The following is a 25746-nucleotide window of genomic DNA, read 5'->3' as shown; positions in this document are numbered from 1 at the left end:
AAAGGCAAAAATTTTCCAGAAGGTGTTATATATGTCCAAGAAATAAAGATCGCAAATCTTTTTACACTTGTAGGGTCTGTAATTAATTTGTTTGCCTGAGTCATGCAGCGCAAACATGCGACAACTGTAGCTCTATAGATAGTACATAAAACATAAAGCAATGTATTAGTTTATATTTTTCTTTAGTTATTTGTAGTTTATACTTAATCGAAAATTAATTTTTAAGTAAATATTTTGAAAATAATAATATATTTTTAATACCTGGTTGCGTCTTGTTCGACATTTACTTTTAGACCAATAAAAAAACATTATTTATTGCTAATATTTTAAACATGTTTAGTTTATATTCGAAACATGTTTGTTTTTTTAATGGGGTATGCTATACCCCAGCTTACCAATCTTGTGACAATTACCAACCTTACCAACGGAGGGTTAATTTTCTTTCTTGTAAAAACTGATTACTGCTTGTTTTGTGCTACTGTTACTACCATGAATGATTAATATACAAAATACTATATTATTGCTCAATTATTAAAAGCTATATTTGCTTATAATTAACGAATTTGCAATATTCATTCAAATTGCCCAAAGGCCATTTAGAGAACAGCTGTTTGTTACAATACAATCTTATAACCCCAATACATATTATTATCAAATGGATGAATCAGAGCTTACAGGTAAATACCCGTTTAAATTGGAACCTATCATTCAGTTGAGATCCTTCAGGGCAAACACAAACTCTGCTATTCGGATTTTCGTTAGTGAAGTATAATTGGAATCTTGCTGTAAATACCTTGGAAGCAATAGTTTAATTAATTTCCATTCTTGTGCTTTGTGGTTTCAATATAAATTATTATTCTGAAGTTTATGTACATTTTGATTATACATTTTTAAATGCTACTAAACTTTTGAAGTTAAAACGGGTAAAAACAATAATTTTTGTTTAAATATTTCTTATTTTCAAGACGGGTCTTTTGAACCAAAGTCTATCAGTTCGTGACAAGCATTTCTAAAAATTACATTTGCATGATCGAATATCAGAATTGGAACTGTTCCAAAATTTATATTTTATAGTCACCGCGAATGACAAAATCCGTAAACTCGTAGCTGAGGAACACATTTACAACAAAAAAAGTTAATACATTATAATTTTTTTTAATATTACACAAACTGCATTAATAGATATTTTGTTTCCCGTAAAAGAAAACTATTAAGTTGGCACCATAAAACAGAAATATATAGCGCCTGACGGATATTACAATATTGTTTTCTCTTTTTCAAACGATTTGCTTTCAGGTCAAAAATAAAAAGGAACGGAATGGCTATTCTATAAAACACACCGGACGCCATTACACTCCCCAAAATTTTATGCGGTTTATAGCGAAGACATTGCCAAACAGTTGGGTTATTTGACTGAGCTATTCTTCTCTTTTATCAATCCCAAAGGACTATAAAATTTATAAGGTAAAATTTAGTACTATCAATGAAGATGATTTTTAAGATATTCTATAAGAAAAGCGTGAAAAAGTAACAATGATGTTTGCGAGTTTTTTTATTTATTTAAAATTAATTATTTTATGAAAATAAATTTATAGAGTAACAATTTAAAAACTTGCGATCTAAGTAACAAGTGTTTTATGTACCCTCTATTTTTATAAGAGGGTCAACTGGTCTAGGAAAGATGAGGTTTTCAGAGCCTTTAAGAAAATAATAAGAACTGTTTTATTTCTACCTCATGATTTTTGTTACAGAATGCTGTTTTCAGATTTGCAATCCATGCGATTTTTAAGTTAAATATGCATATAAGACCTAACTTGTCAGATATTACGTACCTAGAGGCACAGTCTCAGCTAAGAGCTAATCCAAAGTTGGACTAACCCAAACATAAACTAACCAAAGTTGCAAACCCCCAATAATTTTACCGATTAACTTATATAATAAACTTCCTATCAAACTGAAAAGAATTAAAAGGATTAATATCTTTTAAGCTTTTTTTAAGAAAATTCTGATAAAAAACCTTTTTTTATGCAGAATATATGAATTGCGGCATCTCACATATTTATTGTTGGAATAAATGATGATAAAATCATGGATCGACTCTTCGAAGAAAGTGTTTCCAGGCTAACATTTGATAGTGCAGTTAGACTTGCATTAACTAAGGAATCAGCAATCCTAGAGCACGACATGAGGGGAAATTTTAGTGGAAAGGTGAAACAAGAACCTGTTTATTTTCAAAAAGTAAATGAGAGGAAATTTCAAATTCAAATTTCAAGGAAACCAGCACAACATTCGCATCCAGGTCCAAGTGGACATAAAATTACTGAAAAAAAGAAAGTGTTCGGTGTGTGGCCGTATAAACCATAAGACCAATCAGTGCGTGTATAAAAACTGTAAGTGCCATAATTGTGGTGTAAAAGGATATTTAGCACCCCAGTGTAAACGAAACCGCAATCATTTTATGCAGGACAATAGTGAGCGGTCGGAAAACTCCGATAACGAGGAGTCTATATTTAATATTAGGCAATTGGATGTAAATAATATTCAGGATTCAGGTAACATTAAACCATTTTATATTAAACTCCATGCTGAAAAAATTCCACTTAATTTTGAAATTGATTCAGGTTTTGCGCCTTCTGCAATTTCAGAAAAAATATATTTAAAACATTTTAAACATTGCAATTTATATAAATATGATGTCTCTTACAGATTATGTAGGTATAACATTTAAACCTCTGGGTTTTTTGCTTTTAAATATTACTTATGAAAAAAGAAATTATTCCTTAAAAACTTATGTACTTAATTAAAAATGGAGGACCTCCACCACAGATGTAAATAGCTCCGCACGGAGCTCCGCACGGAGCTATTTACATCTGTGCCTCCACTAATTGGCAGAAATGCTTTATCTATGTTAAATTTAGGATTTTGTAAACAAAATAATCAAATTAGTTATTCTATAAATAATATAGAAAATAATAGTATGTACGCAATGAAATTAGGGGAACAGGTTTTTCTACCCAGTTTCAAATTTAATAGAAAAATGTAAAGATATTTTTGACTCATAATTGGGTACATTTAATAAATTTAAAGTGAATTTATAACTTAGGGAAGCAGTTACACCAAAATTTTGTAAAGCTATACCAGTACCTTTTGCATTAAAACCAAAAATTGAAAATGAACTTGAACGACTTGTTCAAGTTCAAATTGGAGTTTTGGAAAAAACTGAATTTTCAGACTGGGCGACTCCTATTGTGCCTGTCTTAAAACCTAATGGAAATATATGCATTTGCGGTAATTTTAAAATTACTTTAAACCATCATCTTACAACTATTCAATTTCCATTACCTCGTATTGAGTATTTGTAGACACAGTTACAGGGTGGTCAAAAATTTTCAAAGATAGATTTATCTGAAACTCAAATAAAACTTTCTCAACCATCTAGAAAACTTGTAACGATTTCGACACATAAAGATTTATTCTCTTATACCAGATTATCATATAGCATAAAAACCGCCCCCGCAAGCTTTCAAAAAATCATGAAACAAATTTTTTCAATACCGGAAGTTGCGTGTTTTATTGATGATATTCTGGTTACAGGAAAAGATGATGTAGAACATTTGAAGCGCCTGGAACAAGTTTTTCGCCGTCTCCAAGAATGTGGGTTAAAGGTCAAAAAGAAAAATGTTCCTTATTTCAAAATTCGGTTCATTACTTGGCTCATACTATAGATAAAATAGGTTTGCCTACATCTAAAGAAAGAGTAACGGCAATAACAGAATGTCGATCACCTAAAAATGTAACCGAATTAAAATCCTTTTTGGGTATGATACATTTTTATTGCAAATTTTTAAAAAACGCATCGGGCATTATGAAACCTTTGTATAATCTTCTAAAGATGGATACAAAATGGCATTGGACGGATCCCTGTAAAAAAAGTTTTCAAGAAGCAAAAAAATTATTGATTTCATCTAGGATACTAGTTCATTTTGATCCATCGAGAAAAATTAAATTAACTATAGATGCAACTCAATTTGCTTTAGGCGCTACATTAAGCCATATTTTTGATAAAAATGTCGAAAAACCAATAGCATTTGCTTTGCGACTACTAAATAAAGCAGAAATTTCTTATTCCCAAATTGAAAAAGAAGCGGCTGCAATTATTTTTGGCGTAAACATTTTTTTTCAGTATTTATATAATCAAAGGTTTATATTAGTTACAGATCATAAGCCGTTATTAACCATTTTTGGCGAAAAAAAGGGCACTGCGGTTTTTGCAGCTAATAGGTTACAACGGTGGGCTCATATCCTATCAGCTTTCAATTTTGAAATTCAGTATGTTTGTTTAGAAAAAAAATACAGCGGATTTTTTTTCTAGAGTTCCTTTAGAAAATCAAATTAAAGGGCCAGATAAAGATAAACTTTTATTTTTTAATATAAGTGCTGAAGTCTCAAATTTAAACTTTTTACAAAATCAAAAAATTCATTTGCATTTTGTACAAATTAAGAATGAAATTGTTAAGGACAGAATTTTAGCTAAGGTATGTTTTTTTTTTTTTTAATGGATGGCCAAAGAGCTGCCCTGACAATGATTTTTATCTTTTTTTAAAAGGAGGGACGAACTTAGTATCGAACAAGGATGTTTGTTATGGGGATTTAGATTAATTATTCCATTAAAATTTTAAGAAAATATTTTAGAAGAATTACATTCCACTCACATGGGAATGGTTAAAATGAAAGCGTTTGCTCGATCCTATGTTTGGTGGCCTCAAATAAATTCTCAAATTGAGTTAACAGTAAAAAAGTATCAGGCTTGTAATGTATTTTCCAAATCCCAGCAAAAAGTTCCTTTGCAAGTTTGGGAATGGCCACGTAATCCTTGGACACGCTTACATGCGGATTTTTTTGGTCCATTTCTAAATAGGAATTTTTTTGTTGTTAGGGATGCCACATCAAAGTGAATTGAATGTTTCGAGGTACCCAATTTGATGGCTACAACAACAATTAAAATTCTACGCGATCTTTTTGCACGATTCGGACTTCCCGTGGAATTTTGTACTGATAATGCAAAAACTTTTACATGCGATGAAATGCATTTTTTAAAGGAAAGCGGCATAGGACATGTAACGGGAGATCCATACCATCCATCTTCAAATGGCATAGCAGAAAATGCAGTCGGTATAATGGAAAACGAAATATTAAAGGCTCGTTTTGAGAATTCAACTATGGGTATTAATTTAATTATTAATCGTTTTTTATTTTATTACCGTAACACACCACATTGTACGACAGGAAAAACACCAGCTAAAACTTTAATGGGTCGTTCTCTTAGAACTAAATTTGATTTGCTTTTATCCTCGGTATCAAATGTAGTTAAAGAAAAAGAAAGTAAACAAAGGGAATATTATAATAACGTGTTATAATAAGGAATATTATAAGATACGTTGTTTGGGAAAGGGGATAAAGTATGGATAAAAGATTTTCGCAGAGGCAAATTTCCATGGTGCCCAGGAAATATTTTTGAAGTGCTTGGTAGAACAACCTACATAGTAAAAACAGATTGTGGAATGACATGGAAACGTCATACAGATCAACATAAAAATAATTTCTCAATAAATAAAAATCAAAATGAAATTTCGATTATTCCACGCTCTGAATTAAATTTAGAAAATAGTTATGTGAAAAATAATAGTAAAGTAGTACCTGGTGTAAGTGATCGAAATACAGTTGAAAATTTAGAAAATATAATAGATAGTAACAGGGTGTTAAGGCGTCGCAGTAAGTTACAACCACCTGATAGATTAGTGCTTTAGTTAATTAATTTGGATTTATTTGTGGGTAAGGGTGTAATGTATGAATATACTTTCTTATATATAAATATCGCTGTGCGAAATCTCCTTAATAATTGTTAAAATGCCAATAGGTTTTTCTATAAACTCTTGATGCTTTGGCCCTGTCTCACACCTGTGTATGTAGGAATTTTTACCAATTATTATTAAATGAACTTACTCAGATCAGTAGTCATTTTATTTAAATTATTTCCAAATTCATATTAATTTGTAGAATATCCCAAGATATTACACTTGTGATTGTCATTTATTATTTTTTGGCTTTTAATTATAATTACTATATATTTTTTTGTCTTTTTGGCTCTAAGGAATACTAATTTGCAACATTGCAGCATGGTGATTTGTAATAACATTTATTAAAGATTTGCTTTATTTTTTATTATCTTGACAAAATGTAGTTAAAATAAAATCTTGTACTTAGCAGGATATTTAGCATTTTTGAAGATCTTTAGCATTTCTTTCTTGCAAAAAAATTATGGCTTTTAAATTTGATATTTAAATGTCATGATTTTTTTATTAATATGATATTTTAATAATAGGTTTATGTACTTTCTAACAGTTACTTTTGATTTCCGGAAAAAAAAGTTCACACTTAAGTCTAACGGCGACTATAGTAAAAATTAAGCTTTTATTTTCAAAAATTCACTTAAAATATTTGATATCTAAATAAAATAAAATCAATAAGACAATTTTCTCATTAAAAAATGACTTTTTCAATTAGTATATTTTTATAAAAAAATAATAAATTAAAAACCAACATATGACTTTGTTTCAACTGTTTGTACCATACTGATTTGATAATCTAATAGACCAAAATCTATAGGATTAGCTTTCTTAGAATAAAGCACTCAATAGAGGATCATGAGTTAAACTCAAAGGATCAAAATAATTAATGTGTGTGGTTTTTCTCCTCCTACAAACTTACACCAAAAAAAAACAGTTAAAATAATAACTTTTGTCTCTTTTAATCGTTTCGGACACATCCAATGCTCACAAACCTATTTCTAGTAATTCTAAATTTAAGCTACTCTTGTTTGGATATTAGCCCCCTGTAAAATTTTAAAATTAAAATTTAAGACATGGTTTTAACTCCTTGTGAGTATAAAAGAAATTTAGGCATTTGGATTGACAACTAAATGCACTTTGAAATCATGTGTCTTATTATCGTCAAAGTGCTTATTGAAAATTAAAACTATTATACACGTAAGAAGATTTTCGATAATAAATATTTATTGTTTATTAGTTTTATCTAGTTTTTTTTATTATAATGTACTGGATCGGCATACACATCATGAACCAAAAGGAAAAATAGAGTTTGTTAAAAGTTCAGAATTTTTATCTTAAATTTGGCAATAATGTTAGGAAATTTGACCATGTAATGCCTTTGTTTGAAGCATGCAAGTGGTTTAATCTAGAAGAAATACATATAGTGCATCTCTCTACTTTTACTTACAAAACTGTATTATCAACAATTTCCATATATATTTTTAAAAAGCCTTGCTACTACTAAAATCAAGACAGCTAAGTTTACAAAATCAGTTAGCTATAATGCGAATAAAATTTTTCATACTCTCTCTAATGTTACCCATCTATCCAACTTTAATGATGAAATTAAATGGACTATTCTTTAAAAGCGTTCGTGAAGTCCATCAATGTTTCCATCATATCGATTATAGCTCTAGAAATGCTATTCAATTTTTTATTTTGTAGCGTCATTTTAATTCCTAAATTCTGTCTAATCTTATATTCATCTTGTATTAGTTTTTTATCAACTATTTAAGATAAGACATATTATTTTATGAAAATATTTTTAGGTTGGTGATTAAATGACGTAGCTGTGCTAGATCTCGCCGTCTATTAAAATTAGTCATTTTATGTAGATTTTGAAATAAAAAAGACTATTTATTATCAGTATAGTGAATCTCAAGGGCACACGTTATTTCAAATTATAAAGGAGTGTAAGCCACCGCCAAATAGTTTAAAAAATCATAGTAATTGATTAAAGTTTTGTTGCGGCTTTAAGCTCGATGCATAGATATTTAAAAAATACTAAAATATTAAATTAATTTTTATTTCTGATTCCGTTGCTAATTTCCATGATATCTATAAATTATAATATGTTAAAATATTTCCTTGTTGTCAAAATTTCTAATTCATCAGGCGTAAATTATCGCTTCCAATGGCCGTCAAAATAAGAGAATCGTAAGTCATCGTGCTAAAACATCCACACTGGCAATATTGCCTAGAAGCAATATTGGGTACATAGGTTATTTGAGATAATATTTTAGAGCCGTAGCTCTATAGCTATAATCAAAGTTTTGAATCACGATAACCATTATAATTCTTAAAGAGAAAATCAAATCGTTGATATTTTATGACCGCAATAGAATAATTTCATTAATAGTTAACAAAATAGACTCAATCGAAATATTTGATGGCCGCAATATATGGTGACAATATTTTATAGTTACAATAGTTTAAGTTTCAATGATATGTTATGAAAGTATAAACTCAAATGGATTAACCCTTCAAGAGGATAACTACTAATCGTTACCTTTTTTCTACTACCTAACTGACTCTACTAAACTCTATTAACTACTCATAACCTTTGTCTTAAAATGGATATCTCCATCAATGATCATCTTATCCAAACCAAACCAAAATACGAATTAATCAGAAGAATGCATTACAAAAGAGAAATAGATGAGACTAATAGTAAGTTGTCTGGATTTGTAGTTCAAATAAAGAGAATAGCAACCTACAAAAACATACATATATCTTTGCATAAGAGTTTTTTTATAAGAACCATGTTCTAAACAATTTCTTTTAAAAAATTGATCCTATTAAATCCTTTTAGATCCTTAACCCTTACGCTACCTGATGTCACAATTGTGACCTAATTTACTAGTGTTATAAGGATTAAAAAATGTTTAATCTGGGTAGAGAACCGTGCGACATGATTGTGAATAGTGCATTTTATAGGTGTGCACGCGCAAATCGTTTATTTTTCCGGGAGTGCATTCTTGTCATAACCTGAAAAGTTCAAGATTATTTTCAACAATGGCTCGTGCAGGTAAGTTATTATTTATTTATAGAATTTAGGGGAAAAAAGAAGTGCTTGATATTAAATAGGTATAATAAACTTCAATTAAGTGTATTGTTTTTAGAGATTGAAAATATCTTTAAAATTGTTAATTCCAAGAATGGTTTTGTTATGTATATCAAAATTGTGAGCCACGGGAGTTAACGTGGTTTGGTCTTAATTAAGTTGGATACAATTAATGTTTTGTTACAGGAAGAAGTAAGGAAATTATTGACTTGGACCATCTAAGGGATGACGAGGAGGCATTGTTCCAACTTCTAGACGAAGTTGATTGGAATATTTATTGATTGGAATTGATGTTGATGATGAGAAATAATAGTATCACGGGGATTTTCATCAGCCCATACATGTGAGTTATGTAAGTTTTTAATTCCATTTTTGGTAAACCCTGCTTCATCCGTAAAAAGAATCGTGCTGATAAAGTTAGGGATATTTCGCTGCGTGGAAATGGAAAACAGAAACCTACCAGTTTCCCTTAGACGTTGATCAACACGTTGAAATGTTTTCTGATCCAGAATATTGTGATTGGGAAATCTTTCTTCGTACAATCTTTTTGCTTCCAATGCATTGCAAAACGCCAGACCATACATAAGATGCATATCTGCATACTCAATAATAGTAAACTCCATATTTTGATGTAATTTAAATTAAAAGTTACCAAAAAATACAAGAATTAAAAAAATATTATCAAATAAAGGATGAATATGTTGACAAAGATTAGGTTTAAATGATAGGTATTTGCTAAATTTGGACTATAGCAACATTTGTAACAATAATGCGTTCAAAAATGCAAAAATTCCGATAAATAAGTCAGGTACAATACAATTGGTTTACATTATTTTTTTAGTTTTTTTTATGTTTGGTTTTTATCTTAAGAATAACAAAAAAGAAATAAACGTATAATAAATAAAAAATATTTTGTAAATTTTTTTTTTATTAAATGACTTTCATCGAAATTTTCTGGTCTTTGAATAACTGGCGTACTTATCTCATTTAAAAAAAATTAACAAAAAAAACATTGGCTCGTTTATTATTTTTTTCTCCAAAACGGTTCATTTTATCGATAATGAACAAGAGTACCTTTTTTTTAGCCTAGGGTTGAAGGTATCCAAATTTATTTTTTTTAGACTAACAGGGTGTTAAAAATATACGCATTAAAGTGTACAACCTAGTCCGCCCCTGGTAAAGTAAGCAAGGTAAATGTATTTTAAGGATGTCATTTTTAGAGGTCCCTAATAGTGTTTATCACCTAAAATTTTTATTAAATTCTACCGGGTAGTTTAAAAGTAATTTATGAAAAATCAATTTCCAGCAGCGTCCTTTAGGAGGCTGTATCTTCGTAAAGAAGGCCTGTAGGAATTTTTTTTATAGGAATGTTCGGTATTATTTTTCGATGTTCCACCTGGATCCGAGAGATTTCCCACATGAACCGGGACACCCTGTATATAATTCTCAAAATTGATATTTACATATATTATAACGAATGGCATGCCATATTCATTTAAGTTATGCCTTTTATAAAGGTTTTGACAGTAATTTTTTATAAGGTTATTAAAATAACTTATGTAACATGAAACAATAACTTATGTATATAATGTTTATAATTATTTATAATGTTATTATTATATACGGATAAGATTCAGAGTGGTTAAATTATTGTATTTATATTACGGAACAGTCTACAATATACGTAACAGCTGCAAAGGATAATTTTGGCTGTAGCGAGCACAAAGCATTTTTTCAAAAGACATTCAGTACAAATTCTATATTTTTTTATAGAAATAAAGAAAATAATTAAAAAGAGATTAATTTTATAAAAGGAAAAGGTTATTACAAAAGTCACAATAAAAATTCCGGTCTATTTTACTCAAATCTATCGGATTTTACTATTTTAAGTATACAACTATAGTTTTAAAATATAGTATATTATTTTTATATAAATTTAAAAATATATTTTTTTATATTTCGATTTTATTTACCTTGGTTTATAAAATAAATATCATTACTAAATAATCGAGCACCAAAAACAACTGAAAATAAAAAAGGTTTGAATTATTTATTGTATTTGTATTCATGCATATATAAATAAATCAATTTTTCCTTCGTTTTATGGCTTGAGTATTTCATATTTCATGGATTTGTGTAACAGGAAAACTGGATTTTTTCTATTAAAGGGAGGATCTATCTTGAGAAGTTTATATTCTTTTTGTGACTTAAGGAAACATTTTGGGATTATCTCACATTAGATATCCTTTTATTTACAAAAAGACGGTTAAGCTACTTAACATTACATCATAAAACATAACGTATTTAACTGAGTCTAAATGTGGTAATTTTCATATAAGAATTTTTTCGTATATTTATTTATTTACTTATTTATTTAGCAGTTTATTTCCAACAGGCAAAGCCCAGTTATAGGAAAATCTACAATTAATGTTTTGAAAGTGTAAACAAGTATTAAATTACTATAAATTAAATAACAAAAAGAAAGAAAAATAAGGAAAACTTAAATTACTATAGTAACATCATGTATATATCAAAATTAAAGGAGATGTAAATTAACATTAGAATGAACAAAGAAAGGGATTCAGGGGACAAGGGAAAAAACGAAGAGAAAAGGAATTATGGTAACTGTTGGTTTGTCAGAGACAAAACTAGATCCTTTATGGAGCATACAAATATGTGACAGGTTGATGATACTGAATTAAAAATTCTGTACATTTGATATACGGGATCCTGAAACCTAATGTTAGTTCTGGCGCGATCTAAAGCAAAAGTGATATTTGCTCTAGAAGCAAATCGTGGTATATGAAATAGAATATCGTTCAAGAGAGGAGGAGAATTTATTTGAATATTGACCAACTTCCAAAAGAATGTTACAAAATGAATTGTTCTCCTCATGGCCAGAGATTGCAGATTAAATTTACCTAACATCAGATAATGATCATGTCTCCTAACAGGATATATTCCATCCTCACGAAACATAAGAAACTTTAAAACACTTCTCTGAACACTCTCGATGTAGCCAACATGGCATTCATAGAAAGGACACCACACCAAGGAACCGTATTCCAGTCTTGATCTAACAAAGGAAAAGTACAATAGTTTTATTGAGTTTGAGTTGTTAAAGAGTCGGCTATTTCGAATGACAAAACCCAGAAGTTTCAACGAGGAGGTCACTGTCTGTTCAATATGTGGCACAAATGTGAGCCTATCGTCGAATACAACCCCTAGATCTTTAATAGAAGTACTTCTACAGAGGATTTGATTGTCTATATTGTAATTAAACAAAACAGGATCCTTGGTTCGGTGAAAGGAGATCACACAGCATTTCGAGATGTTAAGACATAACTGATTTCGACTGCACCACCCCCTAATTAGGTCCAAGTTACTCTGTAAGAACAAGCAGTCCAAGATACTATTGATACACCAGAATATTTTTAGATCATCAGCATAAGCTAGTCTAAGGCAGGAAATCAATTCTATAAGATCATTAATATAAAAGATAAAAAGAAGTGGGCCGTGATTGGATCCCTGTGGGACTCCAGAAGTTGAAACAAAGGTATTAGATCTGCAACCTTCCACCTCAACAAAATGTAGACGGTCAATAAGGTATGACGAAAGCAACGAAATTAGCCTTTTTGAGAAGTTGAATTGCTTCTTTAATTTTTCCAGCAGAATGCTATGATTTATCTGATCGAAAGCCTTACTGAAATCAGTATATACCACATCAACCTGACTTTTTCTATCGAGGGCTGAAGAAATAAAATGAGTCACATTACAGAGGTTAGTGATGCACGACCTTTTAGGAATAAAATCGTGCTGATCTATAGAGAGTAGTGATTGAACTCGGGGAAGAATTCTGTTATAAACAATAGTTTCAAAACTTTTGGAAAAATTGCAAATTATGGAGATGGGTCGGTAGCTGTCGATTCTGTTTATTTCATCTTTTTTGTGAATTGGTACTACTTTAGCATATTCCAGACGCCTGAAAATTTGCCAGTTTTCAAAATAAGGTTAAAAATATGACATAAAGGCTGACAAAGGACAAACATGCAGTCTTTGGCCACAAAACTTGGAACACCATTTGGACCGGCTGTCAACTTGTTTTTTAGTCTCCGACTAGCAGCAATAATTTCCTCAGTGGTAATTGATGGAAGAATGTCAATGAGGTCTGAGGAATTAGAAGGAGGATAGGTTTCTGCGAGGTTGATTGGATCTGTATAGGCATTCTGAAAAAGTTTGGCAAAAGCTGGCACAATATTTTCTGTTTCTTGAAAAGAATTACCATTGGCATCGCATATGATAGACGGAAGTGAGGAGTGACCTTTCTTAGCTCTAACAAAAGACCAAAACAATGAGGGATCAGTGACAATGTTCTCCTCGGCTTGGGTCACAAATGAGTAATAGGCCTCACGGGCTTGAGACTTTACTGTCTGACGAAGCCTGTTGTATCTGGAAAGATTAAATTCAGTTGGAGAGGATCTATAATCACGATATGCTTTTTCCTTCTTAAAGATATTAGAAATAATTTGTTTTGAAACCCATACTGGAAATCGCCGTCGTCTTCGTTGTTTTAAAGGTGCTGAAGCAGCAAAAGCTGAATCAAGTCTTTTGTAAAGTTCCTTGCAAGCGCTGTCAGAAGACTCGTCAGAAGACTGCAAGACGGACAACCAGTCTGCATCAACCAACAAATTATACATGAGTGGAAAGTCTGCTTTTCTGAAGTTAAACTGCTGTAGATTATTTGAACTTATAGAAGGATTATATTTATGAGAGGAAGCCGATTTAATAGAAATTATCAAAGCAGGATGATGCAAATCTTCGTCAATAAGCGGTGATATACTTTGGATGACACTGACGTCGAAATTTGAAAAAACCAAGTCAAGAAGCCTATTATTAACATTTGGAATATTGTTAAACTGCTTAAGACCAAGAATCTCGGATAGGTTGGTCAAAAGCTTGCACTTGACACTGCTAGCTTCGGTTGTCTGATAAGACGGAACATTAAAATCTCCAACAATCATAACGCGTTTTGTGTGGACCAGATCCAGTGACATAATTGTTTCACACAAGGTCTCAAAGTCTCTCGCGATTGTGCAAGGAGTGACATAGATTACAAATAAATAAAATACAAAATAGCCATAAGTGAGCTTACAACCTAAAATATCTTAAAGTGGTGTGGAGTTAAGGATGTCTTCCAAGTTAACCCTCTCTAGGTGGATGTTGTGAGAAGCTGCGACCAAGCAGCCACCACCACGAGTAGCGGCCACTCTATCCAGCTGTCTGTCAGATCTGAGCACTGTAAATGTTTCTGGACACAATTCAGAGTCGATAATATCTGGTTGAAGCCACGTTTCGGTGAAGGCAATGATGTCAAAGTCGCACACGGAGATCCCTGTATAAAGCTTATCAGTCTTGGTGCGGAGGCCACGTACATTTTGATAACAAAGACGTAGGTGGTGTGAATTGCTGGAAGAATTTAGTTTTTTGTGGCGATGACAGGCCTGCCATTGTCAAACTTGATGTACAGATTTGTTTCTCTATTGGATCGCCGATGCTCAAGTACGTCCTTGACCTTTTGCAGATCACTCCTCTGACTAGGAGTGAGGTCAGCCTCAACGTAAACCGCCTTAGCATAGCTAAAACTCCTCCGGTTCTTTAGTACATTGGTTACATCAGAATTGTTATAGATAGTACTATCTTGAGACAGAATGTATATAAATTACAGGATTTATTTAATTGAGCTCTTTACAGGTTCTACAGGCTATTGGAGAAAATAAAATTTTGAAATCACCAAGAAATACCTTAAAAAAATAAACTATTTAATAATACCTACCAGAGTTATAAGATAAAGAAAAGGTAAATTATTTAAAATCAACGTTGTTAAAATGAAAAAAAATGTCATAATACTTATTTAATAATTACAGAGTGGCTAAAACTTTATATACCTACACTACAACTTCAATCATTTTGGTTTAGCAATAAAACCCTAATTGGAGTTGTAGTGTATTATTGCTGTATATTATTATTCTTTACAAGAATATTTAAGAAGGAAAGTGCTAACTCAGTTTCCAACTCCATCGTAAATTTGATGCTTGACCTAATGTTATTAATGGGCTCCAGCCAATTTGCTAGCTGTATATCGCTTTTATCCTAAATCATAAATGTGTCATTAATATATTAAAGCCACACCTTGAGTTTGGAAGACTCGCAAAATCAGAACTTACTAGCTGACCGATGGTTCTAACGTTAGTGGCCTAAAGGAGTTTCATACAAGGAAATCCGTGATCCCTTACAGTGGCTAAATTTGCTTTATACACTTGCCTAAAAGAAAAAGTTAGATATAAAAAATATAGAAAAGTGTTATAACATTTGAAAATGAAAATAGAGCCATATACTATGCCTTGAGTATTATGCTTTCATTTCCTTTCTTACCAAAATAACCCTATAAAAAAATATAAATTTATGTTAGTGTATTACTAGGCGCATTTGAACCTGGGCTCTTTCACTAAAAGTAAACCATATAAACGTTACCAAGGTTCGGAACTTTTAGAGAAATACATCAAAAACTATTTTTTTTAAGTTTATTTTTGGATTGCTAATTTTTCTGAGTAAAATTCACGAGATTTGAACTTTTTGATAATTTAATCCATGCCTTTGTTATAGTTTCTCATAAACTAAATATAAAAACCTTAACTTATATAGTAGATATACTGTAGATAAAGTGAATTCTTAAATTTAAAATTTTAAACTCAATAGCCTGGGAATAGTGGAAAATGAAAAACCTTCCAAGATTAATATTTTCAATTTACCGACGTTCAAAATAATAAAATATTTCCGTAATTGTAGTTCCAAGATGTGCCATTATTCTAACGAGTGCTATTTCAGTATTAAAGCCGCACGAACATTTATCAACCAGGGCCATATATATTTGAACCCAAAATTGCATAGAGTGCGCAATGAATGTCCAAACTTAAATGAAACGTTTCTTGGTGTCTAGGATATAACAGTTCATTTTTCTAATGTGCAATGCCCCAGAAAAATCGAAATTGATTTTAAATACTTCGCGATATTATATTGTCCCATTTAGCAATACTTCGTTATTTATTATTTCATCTAGTCATAAATGCATGGTAATAAAGTTAAAATGGTTCAAGTAAAAGTTTATTGGCTACGAATAAACCCCTATATATCCATCGAAATGAATCATATATATAGTAGCTTCAGTGCAATAAAAAGCATCCCTGGTTTTTCATACCAATCCAAATACCTTAAAGCCGCCCTTATATGGCGACTCGTAAATAAAACGATTTTAGTGGAATTTCGCTACGTACTTTATCTGTCGATTAAACATTTACGAAGAGGCTACAAATATCATTGTATCGAAATTGGCAATATTCGCCATGATGACGCGAATGCATTTAATTTGTTTTCAATTTATGTTGTTATTATTGGAAATTGCGATGTTTTGTAGTGGTTTGTATAAATAGAGATTGCTATTTGAAATATGTTAATTAGCTTTAAAGGTGTGTTTAAGGTTTAGGTTTTGCCATAAACTTTAATTAGCAGTCATTTCATTTATATTTTATGAAATATTTAACCTTAGATCAAAATTTATTTTATTTGGCTTCTAAAACTACCTCAATTAATAAATGATGCGAGTGTTGCATATATAAATTATAACCCGACCTAAGGCACTGTATCCTACGGAAAACTGGTTATAGAAGGATTAAATTATTTATTATTTACAATGATTTTAAGAAATTAACAATCTGGAATTAATAACGAAATAAAAATTAAAGACATAATTATTTGGACACTGCTTGACAAGATGCAATAAAGATTTTTTTCTCGGCTTGAAGCTAACAATATATATTTCGATTATTATTTTTATATTTTATCAGATCAGTGACATTAAACCAAAAAAATTAACAAATATTGTTAATATAAAAATATATATGGCCAGCGAAATACTGAACGCAGAGCCAAATGCAATAATTTTGATAAAAGATAAAAAGGGACGTGCTAAAAAATGTTTGGACATTGTCGATTAGTATTTTTTCTAATAATTTTATAATTACAATATTTTTTTATTGTTCAATTTCTGGATTTCTTAAAATATTTTGGACATATCTCAAATACAGGGTATCATAAGTTCAACTGGCATAACAACTGAACTTTTAGGTGTCAACAAATCGCAACCAATAAAGAAATTGTTTTGTACTTTTATTGACTTTTTGGCTTAGATGCGATAAAGTTTTTATCTAAGCAGTAATTTAAAAGGTTAGTGACGCAAAAATGGTGGAAAATGAAAATGATCATGCTATAAATAGTTCCAGCCATTCTGTATTTAAGGAACGCCGTCACTAGTGGATTGTATGAACACTAAAGAATTAATTATTAATACAAGCGCTTACACGCAAAGTAGTATATTAGAACCACATATTTACCATAAGATCATAATTAGTCTCCAAACGAGTTAAATCTTGCTGGATAATTGACATTGACTAAACACCCAAACAAATAATCTCTGACTTTATAGAGAAGTTGTATTTTCTACCTTAGGTATAGTTTACGAGCGACAGCCATTACGTAATTATTCTCTAGACAAGTCAGGTATATCTATATTCATATAATATTTAATATAGATCAACACAAACATTCTGTATAGAATATACATAGACATTATATAATCTACACTAACAAGATGACTGACAAGATCCATTATAATTATTTTAGTTATTCCCATAGTGAAAAGGCAAAACATTGCTTTTTATTAGAAAAGAGATATAAGTGATCTAATACTGAATGCAGAGAAGTACAACAAAATCTCAACTCACAAAGACGTATTGTGTGCGTGCTATTAAGAATATGCATCGAATAGTCAGTGGCGGCTCGTTAAAAGAGGCAAATAAGGCTAAGCCTCCTAATTTATTTTTAAGAATCATTTATATGTATTTTTAAATGTAAACAAATTACTATAAATATTAATGTGCTATACCTATTGTTACATACAAATCGACAACACAGGATAAATTCAAAAAGTATATGATATAAGTATATTATATTATATTAACATAATATAACTATTTTTTATATTTAAGTGTAAAGAAACAATTTTGTGTTTTTAATGCCTATGTATAAAAATTTATTTCGCATGTAAGATCTCAACAATATCATTTGAAAAAAGTAGTATTTATGCTAAGGGTACTGTACTAATGAAATAAAAAAAATATATTTAGGACATAGAAATGTTGTATAACAATTTCATAGTCTGTAGGAGTTCACCAAACGAGCACCAAGTCAGTCCTTTCAATCAATCACCCATTTAATCAACCCAATTTCCAGTACTTTTTCTACTGCTTTGGGTTGAATCTTATCAATAGCAATGTCAAATTTGCCTTTCAAGTATTCAATTTTCTTTGGATAGTTGGCGTAATATTTATCCTTAATGGTTCCCCACAAAAAAATAGTCTAACAAGCTTTAATCGCAGCTCCGATCAGGCCAAACGACTTCGGAATTGCGACTTATTCGACTTTCAAAAACGGGGCCCAAAATTTCAACTGTTACCTTGGCTGTGTTGCAAGTTATGACATCCTGTTGATACCAAATATCGTCCAAACCAACCTTTTTTAATTTTTGGAAGCAAAAACTCCTTTAGCATAGCTCGGTAACTCTGTTCATGGACAGTAACGGCGGCTTCTTGGCCAGTTTTGAAGAAAAATTAGACGTGGATTTTCCCAGTCCCAAATCCAACAATGCTGCTTGTTGAAATAGCTCCCGAGGTGAAAATAAACTTCGTCTAAATAGATAATTTTTTGGTAAAAATGTTCGGCCAAACGATTATGAGCCCATTTAGCAAACCGAAAACGTGCCGGATGGTTACGAGGCCTCAGTTCTTGCAACTATTGAATCTTATAAGCCTGCACATCGGGGTCTTTATGCAAAATTTGCCTTAGCAAAGTGCGAAAAATATTAAATATCTGAGAACGATGACAAGTTTTGCTATATGGACGTTTACGCACATTCTTAACAACAGCAGCAACGTTTTCGGCTGTGCACACCGAACGAGAGTGGAAACGTGTTGTTTTAACTACTAATAAACGAATTTCAACTGACCTCGAAAGTCAATCACTTCTGTAATTTTTTTTTCATTTCTTACGTATGACAAGGAACGTTTCAAGGCCTTCATACTTTAAAGGTAACTTTAGGCCTACGATAAGGGATAATCTTATTTATTACCTCAAAAGTATTTTTCTTCTTTGCTTTCTTTTGAGCATTTTTTCATGCTAGACTTTCACCTAAAATTGAATTAGGACTAAACTGACCACCAAAACAAATTATTACCTTTAATCCATTGGAAATCCCCCTTCTTAATACAATAATTCTCCTTTCCTCAGGAATCACTATTTCTTGATCCCACCACTCAATGATAGAAAATAACTATAATCAAGCTATCACAAGTCTTGCTATTACTGTTATTTTAGGATTTTATTTTACAATCCTTCAAGGATTTGAATATATAGAAGCCCCATTTACTATTTTAGATAGAGTTTATGGCTCAACTTTCTTTATAACAACTGGGCTACATGGATTACACGTAATCATCGGCTCAACATTTTTAACAATTTGCCTTATTCGACTCTACCTAAATCATTTTTCCTCAATTCATCACTTTGGATTCGAAGCTGCTGCCTGATATTGACATTTTGTAGATGTAGTATGACTATTTATACATCTTTCTTTTTCTTACTTTCTTTGTGTTGAAAACTCTCCACTATGGAAAAAAGTTTTCAATATTTTTCATTTTTGCTTATAAAAGTACAACATTTGACAATATTTTTAACGTAAACATTTTGATATTTAACTGGCCATAGTTGAAATAACAGCTGGTTCAAATTCCAAACGCTAGATGGTCATTCGATATATGGTCAATAATAGCCCCCAAATTTTTCAATTTATTCAATTTTATAGTAATTTTTGAGGCTATTTTTAGAATATTCTGGCTGATCTCTTTTATTTATAGAGAAACTAATAATGTTTTTTTTTTGCAATATTTATAGAAAGAAGGTTATAGTCTAGTCAGTTTTTTTACTAAATTGTCCTATTTTCGCTATTGTCCTTTCCATGAATATCCTTAAAAAATATTTTCGTGTCAATTGCATTAAAAATTAATTGCCCATTTAGTTTTAGCGAAGATAAGTCATTATTGTAAACTAAAAAATTAAGGAAGCCAAGATGGTTCTTCAAGATATTTCCATTTTTTTTATGATGTCGTACTCAACTCTTACATATTGTCTCTTATCTAGAAAAGACTTTTGACATGGAGCCTCTTATTGCATATGCATGAAGTTTATCGAGTCATTTTTTATGAGGCACAGTGTCAATTGCCTTTTCCAGATCAAGAAACACAGCCATACATTTTTGTTAATTATTAAGAAAATTATTGATTGAAGAAGTAAGTCTATAACCAACATCCATAGTTGAGGGTGAGGGTGTAAAACCAACTTGATTTTGAAAAAGAACTTAATCTTTATTTAGATAATTTTGTATTCTTACTAAAGGAGCTTTATCAAACACTTTTACATGATTGTAGGAATTTCTTGTTGTCTAGGGTATTTGAATGAAACTACTGGGGTTCATTTTAAAAAGAAGTATAATGATAAGTTTCGAAAATCCGGATAGATACGCACAGGAAAAACGATTTACACAGAATACAGTCACAACGGCGGTATAAGCTAACGATACTAGCTTATAAAATTATAACTTTAGGTACACAACTTTTACAGTCCAGGAACAGCGACTTTTCAACAATTCGTCTTGTCGTCTTAAATAATAACACCAAGACCCCGTCTGGATAATTGGCATTAAATGATCATTAAAGCAATACCGGTAATTAGTTAAGCTTCTCTTGACTAATATCTTTCGTCTTAACCCGGAAAAATGCTTTTTCACGTCTTTTCGTCAATCAATTAAAATACCGCTCTTAAAGCTCGGAAAAAACCCAACTCACTGAAATGATGCAATCTTGTTAACCTAAAGATCTTTACCCTACCACGCTCCCCGCCTTCGTCGATTGACTTGGCGCGGTATTCTTACAACCACCTGAATTACAGTTTTTGGAAAAAGACTGCTTCGCTAGAAAAAAACATGCTTGCATGTCTCGCTGCCTTTGACGACGGCGTTTCTGTGAAAGTGTTTTCGCGCGGTATCTTTTTCTTATTAAATGCTTTATGTGACAAGTTATTATCAGGGCGTTAAATACAAAAATAAACATAACTTATTGAAATAAAATGTAATCCCACATGATTATATATAACATATCCTCATTCATCATCCTTATTGATGATAACAATTACACTAATTTGAATCTATGCTAATAATTATAAGTATCCATCCATAAACCTTAAACTCAATTTACTTATCTTACTTAGCATATGATAACAGAGTAAGATCGAGCTATTACACGCGAACTAAAAATCGATTAAAAAAAATCAAAGCCATTCTAATCACCAAAAACAGGAACCGCGACATAGCGCAGCTGAGAGTGTCGGATGCTGTAATTCCTTGGAAAAGCGAGCGTATATAGGAGTATACTTTGATAGTGGCACCAACTTTAATGCATACGTCAAAAAGAAATTAATGTCTGCAATGAAGTTATTTATTCTTTTAATTCATTTTGAAACTAGGACAATAGCAATAGTAGCATGTCTTTTGACTTATATCTTAAACTCAATTTATTCATCATTACATGTGCACACCGAACGAGAACGGGAACGTGTTGTTTTAACCAGTGATGAACCAGTTTCAACTTCAATCACTTCTGTCGATTTTTTTCTTAAATTTACAAACCATGCTTTTAATACCTAAAACAGTAACCAATCTACTTAATAGTACAACATTCACAATATTTTAAATTAATCTCTTTATACAAAACCTAATTGAAAAAAACAACGTATCGGTGCTTCGACCAATAATCAATGTTGTGCTTTATTTGTCCAAGGTGCCGCTCAGAGGCTCTGACATATTATCGTTAATAGCAACTATAACCTAGGCCGGTTTGACACCTTTTTAAACTGTGGTAAGCAGCAATGAGCACGTTTTATTGTCTTGTATTATAGCTGAAGATCTCACTGTATATCATAAATTTAAGAAAAAGATAAGAATCTACAAGAAAGTTATTACATTTTATTTTTTGTGTTCCCTCACAAATAAAATGCAGAAGACTGAAGTCTGGCGATCAAGAGGGCTACTCAGTTCCATCCCTTCATTTAATCCAGCGTCCTGGAAACGTGAGATTTAATTGATTGCACACATTTGGAGAATAAAGCGGAGGAGCTAAACGCTATTTGAAATTTAGTTCATTCTATGCAGGGTAGTTTTCTATAATATTAGATAAATATATGTCGCTGGCATTTTAAAGTAAATCCAATTACATATCGCCTGTTAAATTTTCAGGAAGAAAAAAAAACATATAATGAAATTTTCAAAGAGCCCAGAAATACAATCGTGACGATTCCCTAAACCACTCAAGAGGAAACGACGCTTATAGGAAATTATATAACATTAATTGCTTGCTGGGCCATATTGTGTATTTTTTTATAAAAAAATCTCCTATGTCATGTTTCAGTCATAATTTTGCAAAATTACAAGCAACGATGACAGTAATCTTCATTTAGCTCTTGCACTAACTGAATCTTATACGAATTATATTATTTGAATATTGGTTGATATACTAGTCAAGCTCATATAATAATGAGCAATTAACTTATACTTAAGTAGTTAAATAGCTTTGCAAACCGATTTCCACATCTTAAAAAAAAGCTCAATAATTTGTATTCTTTCTGCAATTGAGTCGTAACTTATAAATTTAAGAAGCTCAACAATTTCCAAACACTACTATTATAAGTCACAAAACAACTAACTGACCTATCTAATTTAGTCTCATTTACTAAAATGAGACTAATTTATGTCAAATTTTCTATTTATTATCAACATTATCTCGTATGCTAACTGATATTAGTATTTATATTTATTCTACCCAATAATATGGTCTTGTATAAAAACCAAACTAAACACACGTCCAAACTTCAGTTATTCAGTTCAGAAGCATTTCGTTTAACTTTAATAAAATCATTAAAAAAATACCTTTTTTTTTCATTAAATATTATTTCAAATTCATCTCCCTTATTTTACTTACAAAGTGAGACGACACTTAAGGCAGGTAAAACCAAACTAAAGTAAATAAATTGTTATGTGATATAAAATAAAGAAATAATTTTAATTTGTTTGCGCAGATAAAAGTTCAAATTCGTTTATAATATTTCTCACTATGCGGATTTTGCAATTTCAAAATGTAAATTGAACACACGTAAAATCCATTAAAAAGTAATTTCAGCGATGTATTTTTGCAAGACTTTTTAAATACCTACGTGGAAATCGAACGCGGTGCGACAAATTTAATTTTTAGAACGCAACCCGATCACAAAATCACATTTTCGAAGCTATCCGGTTTAAATTTGCATCGGAGTTGTTCCCTATTAAATATTGATACATTATACCCCGATATCGTCAACCAGTTTTATATATTCACTGGCTCAATTTTCGGATCAAAATATTTATTATATTTTATATTAAAAAAAAAACAAATTTCGAGTAACAAGTTTTATTATTTTATATTTGTGGATTGTATTTCATCTGAAGGAAACTTTAAAATTATTTTTCGTAATAACTGTCATAACTTCAAAGCGCAAACTTACCCAAAGACGTAGCATTATAAATGAGTTTACTTACCAGCCTATTTCGGCATTCCCAAACAACATTATCAAATTTTGCCAGGGCCTTAATGAAGTGTTACGTCAGAAACCTGAAATAATAATGAACTTGTAAAACTTTTTTAAAAAACGCATTTTATTTTAAAGCATATTTTATTTATATAAAGGTCAGTAAAAATATTTTTCCATTTTTCGGAATATAGCAATAAATCTCTGATAGATATTGGTAAAATTATAAATGAATGTTGTCACGTTGGGATACTTTTTTTTGAGATATATTAAGAAAACTTACAAGAAGTAATAAAAATATTTACCAAAACAATTCTGAAAATTTTGGCTTTTTGCAAAACGACAAATTGCAGTTTTTTTTGGGTATATTCGACATTCAGAGGATTTGTTTATAATATAAATTTATCGGATAAGGAAATATACCTGCTAAATATTCTATTATTTTTAAGCTGATAGATGTCAAAGTAGTTGTAATTATTAGTTTGAATAAAAGTAGCTTGATATAGAGTAATTTTTTATTATTTTTAACTACATATATTACATGTTGAGTTGTTAAGAAAAAAAGTTTTCTATTTCATTTGTTAAATATGTTTATACAAAATATACCAAAAGAGTCACAAACAGGTCGCACCCCTAGACCCTTTCGTTTCGTGTAAATTTGTTTATTTCATAAGTATATCACATATTCATTCAATATTAAAAGCATAATGAGAATGTTAGTGTAAGCCTGACTCAGTACAACCATAATGAGTGTGAATATGACACTACCTCAATGAAAAGAACAGAAAATCTCAAAAATCCTTCTTCACGTGCAATTGAATAAATATTCATTATACTATGATAGCATAAGCATATGTTTTAATATATTTTTGTAAAGAGAATGTTAATTAGCAAAATAAGGCTAATTGTTCAATAATTGAACTACAATAAACCAACAAAAAATTACGTTTGAAATGTTGACGTGTTTATGCACATTAAGAAGTTTTCTTTAATATGTAGGCTGTCCCACCTTTAAGGTTCTGCATATAAAATAGTATGTGTTAGATGTGTCTATTTATAATTGAAAAAATAAAGTTAATATTAAATAAAGTTAATATTAAGTGATGACGAAATATGACTTCTGAAGCAAATATTAAAGGAAAACAGCACACAAGAATTTCGCACTTCCACCTCAAACTCAAAGTTTCAAAAAACATGTTTTAAGTTATCTCTACTAAAAGACACACGATTTTGAAGTATTCAGTTTCAAAAAATAAGCCTTAGCATACTGAGGTGCTTCCATAGTACTGGCTCTGCTGATATGTGGAACCTCCCCACAGAAGCCTGCACCAGTCACTTCGTCCTGCCTGTCTACGGATCAGATTTTAACTCTGATAGTTTATTACTGCAGGTGCCCTATAGGTACTTATTCTTTGACCAGATTTTAGCATTACTAGTTTTAACGACCCGTAGTACACCAAAGACTTTTCTTATTGCCTCAAACCGTACTACAAGGTTCAGCAGCGTCCAGCAGAGTCTCAAAGACTCTGGTTGTAGTCATTCGCACGAGTGGTAGCCTTGATCCTTAAGTTTGGAATCCAGCTTTATTCCTAGAAATCGAACTGTCCTTCAGTATTTGACCTTCGTGCCTCCCAGAGACACATTTGGTGATGTGCCTTAGTTATATTATCTCCTCGTAAAAAGTAGAAGTTCTGCTTTTTCGGGGTTAATCCTTCAGCCTTTAAAAGAGCACCACTGGCTCATTATATATTTATAGTCGGATTACCGAACAGATGGAGTAAATGATCTGCGCGAAATATAGGCCCACCCATCGATGCAACCTTGGCAGATTTAGACGAGGAGAATTATGCCTACTTATTTTAAATTATTTTACCGTACATTTTACTTTGTAAGCAGCTTTTTTTAAAATATAATACGGTCGCCTGTAAAATGGGTCCAAACCGATTTTGAGGTTGTGCCAGGTTATGATATAATAATCCCTTTAAGTATTTTGTTATGCAAAGTTCTGTTAAT

The 25746-nt window shown here is 30.9% G+C and overlaps 1 protein-coding gene across 2 annotated transcripts in view; it reads right to left on the bottom strand.

Moving 5' to 3' along the window:
* The window catches only part of LOC126740249 (ly6/PLAUR domain-containing protein 6B-like), a 396612-nt gene that overhangs the window by 101648 nt on the left and 269218 nt on the right, over positions 1-25746 (bottom strand). For both annotated transcript variants that reach the window (XM_050446187.1, XM_050446188.1), the window contains exon 3: positions 23744-23816. The gene's annotated coding sequence lies outside the window, so the exon portion shown is untranslated. The remainder of the gene's footprint in view (positions 1-23743; positions 23817-25746) is intronic.

The sequence above is a fragment of the Anthonomus grandis genome, chromosome 9, assembly GCF_022605725.1.
Source record: "Anthonomus grandis grandis chromosome 9, icAntGran1.3, whole genome shotgun sequence".
In the NCBI taxonomy this organism is placed as follows: domain Eukaryota; kingdom Metazoa; phylum Arthropoda; class Insecta; order Coleoptera; family Curculionidae; genus Anthonomus; species Anthonomus grandis.
Note: the sequence above shows the minus strand (reverse complement) of the source record. Positions and strands in the feature narration are given on the sequence as shown.